Source organism: Aquarana catesbeiana, linkage group LG01 (assembly GCF_042186555.1).
Source record: "Aquarana catesbeiana isolate 2022-GZ linkage group LG01, ASM4218655v1, whole genome shotgun sequence".
NCBI classification, from domain to species: domain Eukaryota; kingdom Metazoa; phylum Chordata; class Amphibia; order Anura; family Ranidae; genus Aquarana; species Aquarana catesbeiana.
The window spans coordinates 178,598,334-178,609,100 of NC_133324.1; positions in this window are offsets into that span (position 1 = coordinate 178,598,334).

A 10,767-nucleotide genomic window follows, 5' to 3' on the forward strand; every position below is an offset into this window, starting at 1 on the left:
TCTCAAAATTATACGAAGCCAATTATTACCCCCAATCTCAAAATTGCAACAGGAATTATCAAAAATTCAGAAACACTATCTTTCATGGGGCAGTCGCCTAGCGGCATACAAAATGTTAGTGTTGCCAAAACTGACTTACTTCTTTCGAGCTCTCCCGATCTCTGTTCCTTCCTCTTTCTTCACAGCCATGCAGAAACAACTCATGAATTTTGTATGGGCCGGTAAGAGAGCAAGATTCCCCGTATTGATGCAAAGGAAGCATAAGTCAGTGGGAGGGTGAGGTATCCCAATCTTGAAAGACTATTACATAGCGGCGATATTGGACCAGCTTAAAGGCTGGTTTGAACAGCCTGCGACTAAACCATGGTGCCAATTAGAACAGTCTTGGCTGTTTCCTCACTCACCGAGGTCCATCCTAATAGCACAAAATATATCACAGTCCAATTTATCGGTATATCATCCTACTATACAGGCCTCCCTGCATGCCTGGTCATACTTAAAAGAGGTAACACATTCCAAAATACAATCTACCAAGGTCCCTATCCCTTTAGAATCCCTGAATTGGTTAATTCCGAACATCTCCCTAGGTCACTGGTTGAAGGGAGAAACTCTCCATTTAAATGACCTCACAAAGGACGATAAATTGACATTCTCAGACATACAGAATAAATATAGTACACCGGCCTCTGAGTTTCTAACGTATTCTCAGATTGCATCCATCTTTAGACAAATAAACACAAATAACCTTCCAATCCCCACAACACTTTGGAATTATTTAACTTCCACTAACCCCAAAGCAAAAGGTATTTCCCTAATTTGTGACATACTTAACTCTAAATCGGTCTATGTAAAGACCAACCCACAAATTAAATGGGAAAAAGAATTGGGCAAAGTCTTTACGGATAAACAATGGTTGAGCACGATCAAATGCAACCGCCAATTTTCAAGGTGTTCGAACTACAACGAATTAGCTCAAAAACTTCTCGCTAGATGGTATTATACCCCATACATAGTTGCAAAATTTTCTGACATCAACTCATATCTATGTTGGAGGGGTTGCGGTCAGGTTGGAACACTGGCCCATATGGTTTGGGCGTGTCCTCACCTCCGTGGGTTTTGGTCAGAAGTTTTCAAAATGATAGCAAGAGTCACAGGGGTCATCACTCAGCCTTCTATTGAAAAAGCTATTCTGAGCATAAATATGTCAGAATACCCCATTTCAGTTAAATCTATAGCAATGCATATTATATTCGTGGTTAGAACGTTGATAGTAAGTAACTGGAAAACGAATGTAATCCCAAGCATGAGAGAGTTAACACCAGTTAACACCATTGCAGAATATGAAAAGATAATAGCCTTCAAAGATGGTTGTATGGCTAGATACTTTTCCAACTGGTCATTTTGGACCTCCTTGGTCTCTCTATGATAGTATTCATGTATTGATGTCGAAGTGTATCCATGCTTCCATTTTCTCTTTTCTCCCCCCTTTTTTTCTTTCTTATCTTCATTCTCTCCGTTATATTATTATTTTGCTGTACTGTTTGCAGGATGCCACTGTTTGTAGCCCACAGAATTGTTGTACCTTAATTCTATTTAAAACACAGGTATATACAAGAGTTACGTGGTTCTAATCTAACACTATTTTGTAGTTATGCTATTTTTGAATATATGTGGCACAGAAGTAACAAAGAGGTTTTAAACGTTATGGTATAACTACTATGTCAAGTTAGTGCTGTGATGTGCAGGTTAAGCCCAAAAGCCCTTGACGCAGCTGGGTCCCAGAGGGGGTGTCGGGGCTGGAGGGCCTGCCTGGTTTCATCAATACATTATCCACACCCTAAGCTTGGTATCACCTTTAATTACCTCTCAGGTGGTCTTGATTTGATATGTTAAATAGCAGATGGCATCTTTGCTTTTGCTTTTGTACTTTTTGTACATTTCTTTTTTGTATCTTATTTGTTATACATGTCTCTTTTGTCTTCATAAAATGTTAATAAAAAACTATTGAAACTAAACAGATCAAACTATTGTCTATGTTTTAAAGGTGAAGCTTGGGGTTTTAAAAAAATATATATACATATTGTACCTTTGTTGTGCTGCAGCATTGGTGTCATACATTGGCTCTAAGACCAAAAACTGAGTGATCACATGACCGTTGATCGCTCAGCTCTAGGTCTTCTTAAAATGGAGAGTGGTGACTGTCAATCACTGCTCTCCACTCTGCTCCTTCAGAATTCACTGGAGAGCCAAACTGCAAAGGGTTGGGCACAGTTGGCTCCAGCACTCAACCTGGAGTGGGTCTATTATGTCAGCTGACAGCGGCCTTAAGCCCGCTGATTCTGGATCACAGGGATGCAAAGTAGATGCACTTCTGTGACCAAGAATATAATTATGGCAAAAAAAGCTTTGGCCATACTTATTTTTTTTTGTATATTTTCAAAGTTAAAATGGTTGTAAACCTCAGACATGAAAACTGAACAAAGCACATCCCACAATAATGTGTACTAACCTGAATCTAAATCACAAAGTTTGGTTCCTCCCTGATCTCTCCTCTGTCTGCTATTTGCATAACTCACTTCTAACAGAGGAAGTGACAAGGGTTTGCTTTGGTTGGGTGTGCTTTAGCTCCCCCAAAAATTCCCAAAGCACCCCCACAGCACCTCCGTCTTGGGCATCTCCATGATGGAAATCCAATAGTCATCCTGGGCATCTCTGTGAATATTGCAGCCTGGGTCTCCTGTCTGTGATGACTGCAGGCAGACCTGGCTCCTGATGTGATTGGTGCTCCCGCCCCCATCCCTGGCCCTATGTGTACTCATGCCCACTCAAGTATTAAACAGCACTTCCTCTAGCCATGCTCCACATCAGCCTGCCTGGTCACTGAAAAATTACAATGTAAGTATGTTGTGGATTCTTAAATCACAAAGTGCACAAATATAGGCCAAAACGCAACCACTCAGCGCTAAGGATGAATTAACCTCCAAGGTAATAGATATCCCAATTTTAGCTTATATATGAGGTATATTAATTAGCAGCTACTGAGAAAAACACTACATATGTACACAATTGACAATTTAAAAGAGTCCAGTACTTCATACGACTTTAAACCACCATAGCAGCACTCATATCAAATTTTATATTTATGACATGCTTGTATAAAAATTCATCATATACGCAAAAGAAAGAGTCCTGTGAAGTGGTATCAGGTGGATAGTTCAGATTTTCTTATATGTGATTGAAAAGTTCTTTAAAGGTGTACACCACACACCAAGGCTAGTCACCACATGGGAAGAAACTCACCCCTTTGGGGTTAAACTCACCAAAAATCTGATAAAATCAAGCCTCCTAAGTACTGTATAACTTTTTGTTGCCACTTCCTGCAAAATGCCACTGATTCTGTTAGTATTCCTACTAGGTATGGGCAGCTCCAATCAACCAGGATCATGTGAGGAAATAGAAGAAATCACATAGCATAATCTCCTTTTACATTCTTTATTGAAGCAAAAATAGAGGCCCCCTTACAGGTTATACGTACAGGATAAAAGAATTAAACAGGCTATTAATGCAAACCCTAGCATATGTCACCAATCACCGGTATCAGGGAGACATCATCGTCCAAACGAACGCCTCACTTTGTTGCTTCCTGGTACCTCTGGCTGATGGTGACATGCAAATGTCACTTCCGGCTGTCGTGGAGATCACGAACTGACGATTTTATGAAACACCTTATGAAACATAATATTAAGTTATCATAATGTTGAGATTTAAGATAGATGAGGTTGGATCTATGACTTTTGGTGAACTGCAATATGGATGTGTTTTAACATCTCAGAATTTAGTGTCTTAAATAACTTTGGATTTTTTAAATATATATCCATTTTTCCTCACTTATCCTCTTTACATACACTGAATATTGGTTGCTCTATGTGTTATGTGACTTTGTGTGTGCGGCTAAGGATAGTTGCACCTTTTTATAGTAAATCAACAGATTTTTTGATGATGTGATGACCATAAATCTGTTTTTTCTGATGTAAGTGTAGTTATGTGACTTTTGCTTGCGACTCTTAGAAGTTGCAACAATGCGATGTCGCAGTAGTACATAAATGTTACTGTCCTATTATTTTTGGATTATTTTTATTATTGTAGCAAATGTCTTGTTCTAGCTTATTATGCTGGGAGTGATAGCCATGCAATTTCCTATATGCAACTAGAGGTAGTCGCACACCCTTGTGTTGCATGGGCATTAAATCTCTACGGCTTTGTATCATTCTAATGTTGTAATGAAGTTTGCTGTTTTTTATATATTCCTTTCTTAATATATATATATATATATATATATATATTTTTTTTTTTTTTTATGGGCATATTTGAAGTCTATCTCCCTGGTAGCAAATATGATGCTATTTTTATTATTAGTATCATTATAAGTATCTATTGAGTAGAAATTATTTATTGATTTCTTATTTCTTATCCTTGTGTAGTTCATATTTTTTTTAATTTTTATATTATTTTCATATTAATATCCCATGAATTTCTAAGTTGACCCCTTCTATTGGTTAATCACTGATAAGATCGCAATGTACTAATGAAGTGGTTCGATTTTTGCCATTGCAGATTTGTATAATAATGCTGTATTTTTTCAATGCGATAATTGGCTGAATTTGTTTTAAATGTTGTTCATGCTAAATGATGTTTTATTGCTGTACTGAGCGTGATGCACTGCTCGTCCATCTAGTAACAGACACCTTCCTTGCATGCAGTATTAGATTTAGCACTGTTTTGTATAAGGGGGCGGTGTTATCGGTACCCTGATCTCTAATGGGCTGAGCTGTGTGTTAGCTCTTTTTATACTGAGATGGCACGTCGTGGAGATCACGCCTACAGTCGAAGTCGGAAGTGACGAAACGCATCAGTTTGTGATCTCCACGACAGCCGGAAGTGACGTTTGCTTGTCACCATCAGCCGGAGGTATCAGGAAGCAACAAAGTGAGGCATTCGTTTGGACGCTGATGTCTCCCTAATACCCGTGATTGGGGACATACGCTACGGTTTGCATTAATAGCCTGTTTAACTCTTTTATCCTAAAGGGGTGAGTTTCTTCCCATGCGGTGACAAGCCTTGATGTGTGGTGTACACAGTTAAAGAACTTTTCAATCACATATAAGAAAATCTGAACTATTCACCTGATACCACTTCACAGGACTCTTTCTTTTGAGTATATGATGAATTTTTATACAAGCATGTCATAAATATAAAGTTTGATATGAGCGCTGCTATGGTGGTTTGAAGTCGTATGAAGTACTGGACTCTTTTACATTGCCAATTGTGTACATATTGTATGTTGTGGATTGTGCTGAGGGTAGCAACTGTATTTTTTTTAGTGGAGAATACTGTGATGATTGTGGTGGAGCTTATGGTAATGATTGTGGCAGAGCATACTGTAAGGTTTGTGGTGGAGCAGCATACTGTAATATTTGTGGTGGAGCACCATACTGTAGGGTTCGTGGTGGAGCAACATATTGTAATTTTTGTGGTGGAGTCTACTGTAATGTTTGTGGTGGAGAAGCATACTGTAATGTTTGTGGTGCAGTATATTGTAATGTTTGTGGCTAAGCAACATACTGTAATCAATAATATATCATGTATAATTTGCTAGGTTCTATTTAGAGCTGCTGACCAACTCTCGTCACCTTCTCTCATCACCTTCTGGGCACAATTGACATTGATAGACACAAAAAAAAACCTCAGTCTTGCATGCATGCAAATATTCAAAGTCTAAAGTTTTCTTTCTGGAATCAGTTTCTGCTTAGCTCTCATTTTCCTAGATTCCCCTGTTAGATAAAATTGCTGCAATACATATTGTCATATAGCACATAGCAGTTCTGCAAATGTCAAAGACTGACCAAACTCAGCTTGTTTAGATTAGTGCAGTCCCAGCTCCCTGCTCTGCAAGCAGTGATGATCGACACTGTCCCAGCTTCCTGAGTTCCAAGCCTCTTTCTGCATCACTCTTCCAGTTACAGGCATTTAATTGACCAAGCCTCACTGTCAGCCTTTCTCCAGTGTTGTTTCCTCCAGTCTTTCACCAACCTGCCTCTCCAAAGGAAACAGCGTCACACACGTTCTTCAGCCCTTATGGGGCATGCAAACGGTCAGACTTTTCAGCTACAAAAGTCCGAAAGCCCGTCCGACAGACTTTCGACAGACTTTCGACTGACTTTTGGTGGACTTTTGGCGGAATTTCTAACGACCGGACTTGCCTACACACGATCACACCAAAGTCCGACGGATTCGTACATGATAACGTACATCGGACTAAAATAAGGAAGTTGATAGCTAGTAGCCAACAGCTGCCCTAGCGTCTGTTTTTGTCCGTCGGACTAGCATACAGACGAGCGTATTTCTGGGTCCGGCGGAGTTACGATGTAAAGATTTGAAGCATTATTCAGGTTGGCAGTCAGGGAGCTGTGAGACTATATTTCATCCACATGCTTTTACTGCTCCCTGCCACACATGTGAATGTGCCCTGACCACCGATGTAAGAGGGAGCCTTGACCACCAATTTATAGGGGTACACTAAGCACTGACCACCAATGTAAGTGGGTAAATTGAGCACTGATAAAGTGATAAAGAAATACTAAAGTACTGCTATGTGTAAAAACAAACAGTGATGAGACATTATAAAGCTGATAGATTAATTGGGTAATAGTGCGCTTGTTCATACTCAAACAACATTTGAAATACAGGTGCATAAAAAATCCATACACACAATGTATTCAGAAATGTATATTGAGTCCTATCAGGGAAAAAAATATATAAAACAAAAAAATAAGAATAAAAAACGAATACATAAACTAATAAACAAATAAGGTCTTCTTTATAAATTGATAAAGGTGACTTGTTGAAGTGTTAATAAAAGTGCTCATCCAAAATAAGAATTTTGAAAATTTTCAGCGACACCACCTCCATCACTGGGTGCAATGCCTGCTCACCTTAGGAAGCAACCCCACTTGGTCTAATTGTGCTTTAGAGATATCCCAATCTCAGAAGAGCCCGACTGGACTGTGTTGCTGTAAGAGATCTTTTCAAAAAAATCCTGGGCTGTGGAGATAACAGCTGCCATCTGGGGTAGCTCAAAGTGAAAGAAACAAAAACTTCATTGTGCAAAATTGTATGAAAAGGTATGAATTTATTATAAAAAATAATGGTCCTACTCAAAAAAGTGTTGCTTGATAAACAGAGTATAAAACCAAATTCAAGAGGGACAAGAGGCTCTCCTCCACACCGCTATTGCCAGGTGCAGAGACACTGTGTAAATGATGTCACCGACTCCTCCCCTGGAGTGCTTGGGGGTCCTCTTAGTCTGCCTGTAAAGTGGCGCATCTGTAGCATGCATAGGACATGCTGTAGCAAAATGACATTTCTTAACCACTTGCCGACCGCCTCACAACTATATACGTGAGCAGAATGGCACGGGCAGGCAAAATCACGTACCTGGTACGTGATTGCCTTCCCGCGGGCGGGGGGTCCTATCGGACCCCCCCCGGTGCCAGCAGCAGTCGGCTTTTGTCTGGCAGCGATCAGAGATGAGGGGGAGGCCATCCGATCGTGGCCCCCCCCTCGCGATCGCTCCCAGCCAATGAGAAACATCCTCTGCCTCTGTATTGTACACAGAGGCAGAGGATGTGATGTCATCTCTCCTCGGCTCGGCAGTTTCCGTTCCGGCGCCGAGGAGAGAAGACATGTGAGTGCACAACACATACACACACACACAGTAGAACATGCCAGGCACACTTTACACCCCCGATCCCCCCCGATCGCCCCCGATCCCCCCCAATCACCCCTCCCCCCCCGTCAAACTGACACCAAGCAGTGTTTTGTTTTTTTTTTCTGATTACTGCATGGTGTCAGTTTGTGACAGTTAGAAGTGGTAGGGCAGTTAGTGTTAGCCCCCTGTAGGTCTGGGATACCCCCCTAACCCCCCTAATAAAGTTTTAACCCCTTGATCACCCCCTGTCGCCAGTGTCACTAAGCGATCATTTTTCTGATCGCTGTATTAGTGTCGCTGGTGGCGCTAGTTAGGGACGTAAATATTTAGGTTCGCCGTCAGCGTTTTATAGCGACAGGGACCCCCATATACTATCTAATAAATGTTTTAACCCCTTTATTGCCCCCTAGTTAACCCTTTCACCACTGATCACCGTATAACCGTTACGGGTGATGCTGGTTAGTTCGTTTATTTTTTATAGTGTCAGGGCACCCGCCGTTTATTACCGAATAAAGGTTTAGCCCCTGATCGCCCGGCGGTGATATGCGTCGCCCCAGGCAGCGTCAGATTAGCGCCAGTACCGCTAACACCCACGCACGCAGCATACGCCTCCCTTAGTGGTATAGTATCTGAACGGATCAATATCTGATCTGATCAGATCTATACTAGCGTCCCCAGCAGTTTAGGGTTCCCAAAAACGCAGTGTTAGCGGGATCAGCCCAGATACCTGCTAGCACCTGCGTTTTGCCCCTCCGCCCGGCCCAGCCCAGCCCACCCAAGTGCAGTATCGATCGATCACTGTCACTTACAAAACACTAAACGCATAACTGCAGCGTTCGCAGAGTCAGGCCTGATCCCTGCGATCACTAACAGTTTTTTTGGTAGCGTTTTGATGAACTGGCAAGCACCAGCCCCAAGCAGCGTCAGATTAGCGCCAGTACCGCTAACACCCATGGCACGCACCGTACACCTCCCTTAGTGGTATAGTATCTGAACGGATCAATATCTGATCCGATTGGATCTATACTAGCGTCCCCAGCAGTTTAGGGTTCCCAAAAACGCAGTGTTAGCCGGATCAGCCCAGATACCTGCTAGCACCTGCGTTTTGCCCCTCCACCCGGCCCAGCCCAGCCCACCCAAGTGCAGTATCGATCGATCACTGTAACTTACAAAACACTAAATGCATAACTGCAGCGTTCGCAGAGTCAGGCCTGATCCCTGCGATCGCTAACAGTTTTTTTGGTAGCGTTTTGGTGAACTGGCAAGCACCAGCCCCAGGCAGCGTCAGGTTAGCACCAGTATCGCTAACACCCACGCATGCAGCATACGCCTCCCTTAGTGGTATAGTATCTGAACGGATCAATATCTGATCCGATCAGACCTATACTAGTGTCCCCAGCAGTTTAGGGTTCCCAAAAACGCAGTGTTAGCGGGATCAGCCCAGATACCTGCTAGCACCTGCGTTTTGCCCCTCCGCCCGGCCCAGCCCAGCCCACCCAAGTGCAGTATCGATCGATCACTGTCACTTACAAAACACTAAACGCATAACTGCAGCGTTCGCAGAGTCAGGCCTGATCCCTGCGATCGCTAACAGTTTTTTTTATAGTGTTTTGGTGAACTGGCAAGCACCAGCCCCAGGCAGTGTCAGGTTATCACCAGTATCGCTAACACCCACGCACGCAGCATACGCCTCCCTTAGTGGTATAGTATCTGAAAGGATCAATATCTGATCCGATCAGACCTATACTAGTGTCCCCAGCAGTTTAGGGTTCCCAAAAACGCAGTGTTAGCGGGATCAGCCCAGATACCTGCTAGCACCTGCGTTTTGCCCCTCCGCCCGGCCCAGCCCAGCCCACCCAAGTGCAGTATCGATCGATCACTGTCACTTACAAAACACTAAATGCATAACTGCAGCGTTTGCAAAGTCAGGCCTGATCCCTGCGATCGCTAACAGTTTTTTTTAAAGCGTTTTGGTGAACTGGCAAGCACCAGCCCCAGGCAGCGTCAGGTTAGCGCCAGTATCGCTAACACCCACGCACGCAGCATACGCCTCCCTTAGTGGTACTGTATAGTATCTGAACGGATCAATATCTGATCCGATCAGACCTATACTAGTGTCCCCAGCAGTTTAGGGTTCCCAAAAACGCAGTGTTAGCGGGATCAGCCCAGATACCTGCTAGCACCTGCGTTTTGCCCCTCCGCCCGGCCCAGCCCAGCCCACCCAAGTGCAGTATCGATCGATCACTGTCACTTACAAAACACTAAACGCATAACTGCAGCATTCGCAGAGTCAGGCCTGATCCCTGCGATCGCTAACAGATTTTTTGGTAGCGTTTTGGTGAACTGGCAAGCACCAGCGGCCTAGTACACCCCGGTCGTAGTCAAACCAGCACTGCAGTAACACTTGGTGACATGGCGAGTTCCATAAGTGTAGTTCAAGCTGGTGAGGTGGCAAGCACAAGTTGTGTCCCGCTGCCACCAAGAAGACGAACAAAGGCCCGTCGTGCCCATAGTGCCCTTCCTGCTGCATTCGCCAATCCTAATTGGGAACCCACCACTTCTGCAGCGCCCGTAATTTCCCCATTCACATCCCCAACCAAATGCAGTCAGCTGCATGAGAGGCATTTTCTTTATGTCCTCCCGAGTACCCCTACCCAACGAACCCCCCCAAAAAAGATGTCGTGTCTGCAGCAAGTGCGGATATAAGCATGACACCCGCTATTTTTGTCCCTCCTGTCCTGACAATCCTGGTCTTTGCATTGGTGAATGTTTTGAACGCTACCATTCACTAGTTGCGTATTAGCGTAGGGTACAGCATTCCACAGACTAGGCACACATTCGCAGGGTCTCCCAGGATGCCATCGCATTTTGAGAGACCCGAACCTGGAACCGGTTACAGTTATAAAAGTTAGTTACAAAACAAAGTGTAAAAAAAAAAAAAAAAAAAAACACAAGCAAAAATATAAAATAAAAAAAAATAGTTGTCGTTTTATTGTTCT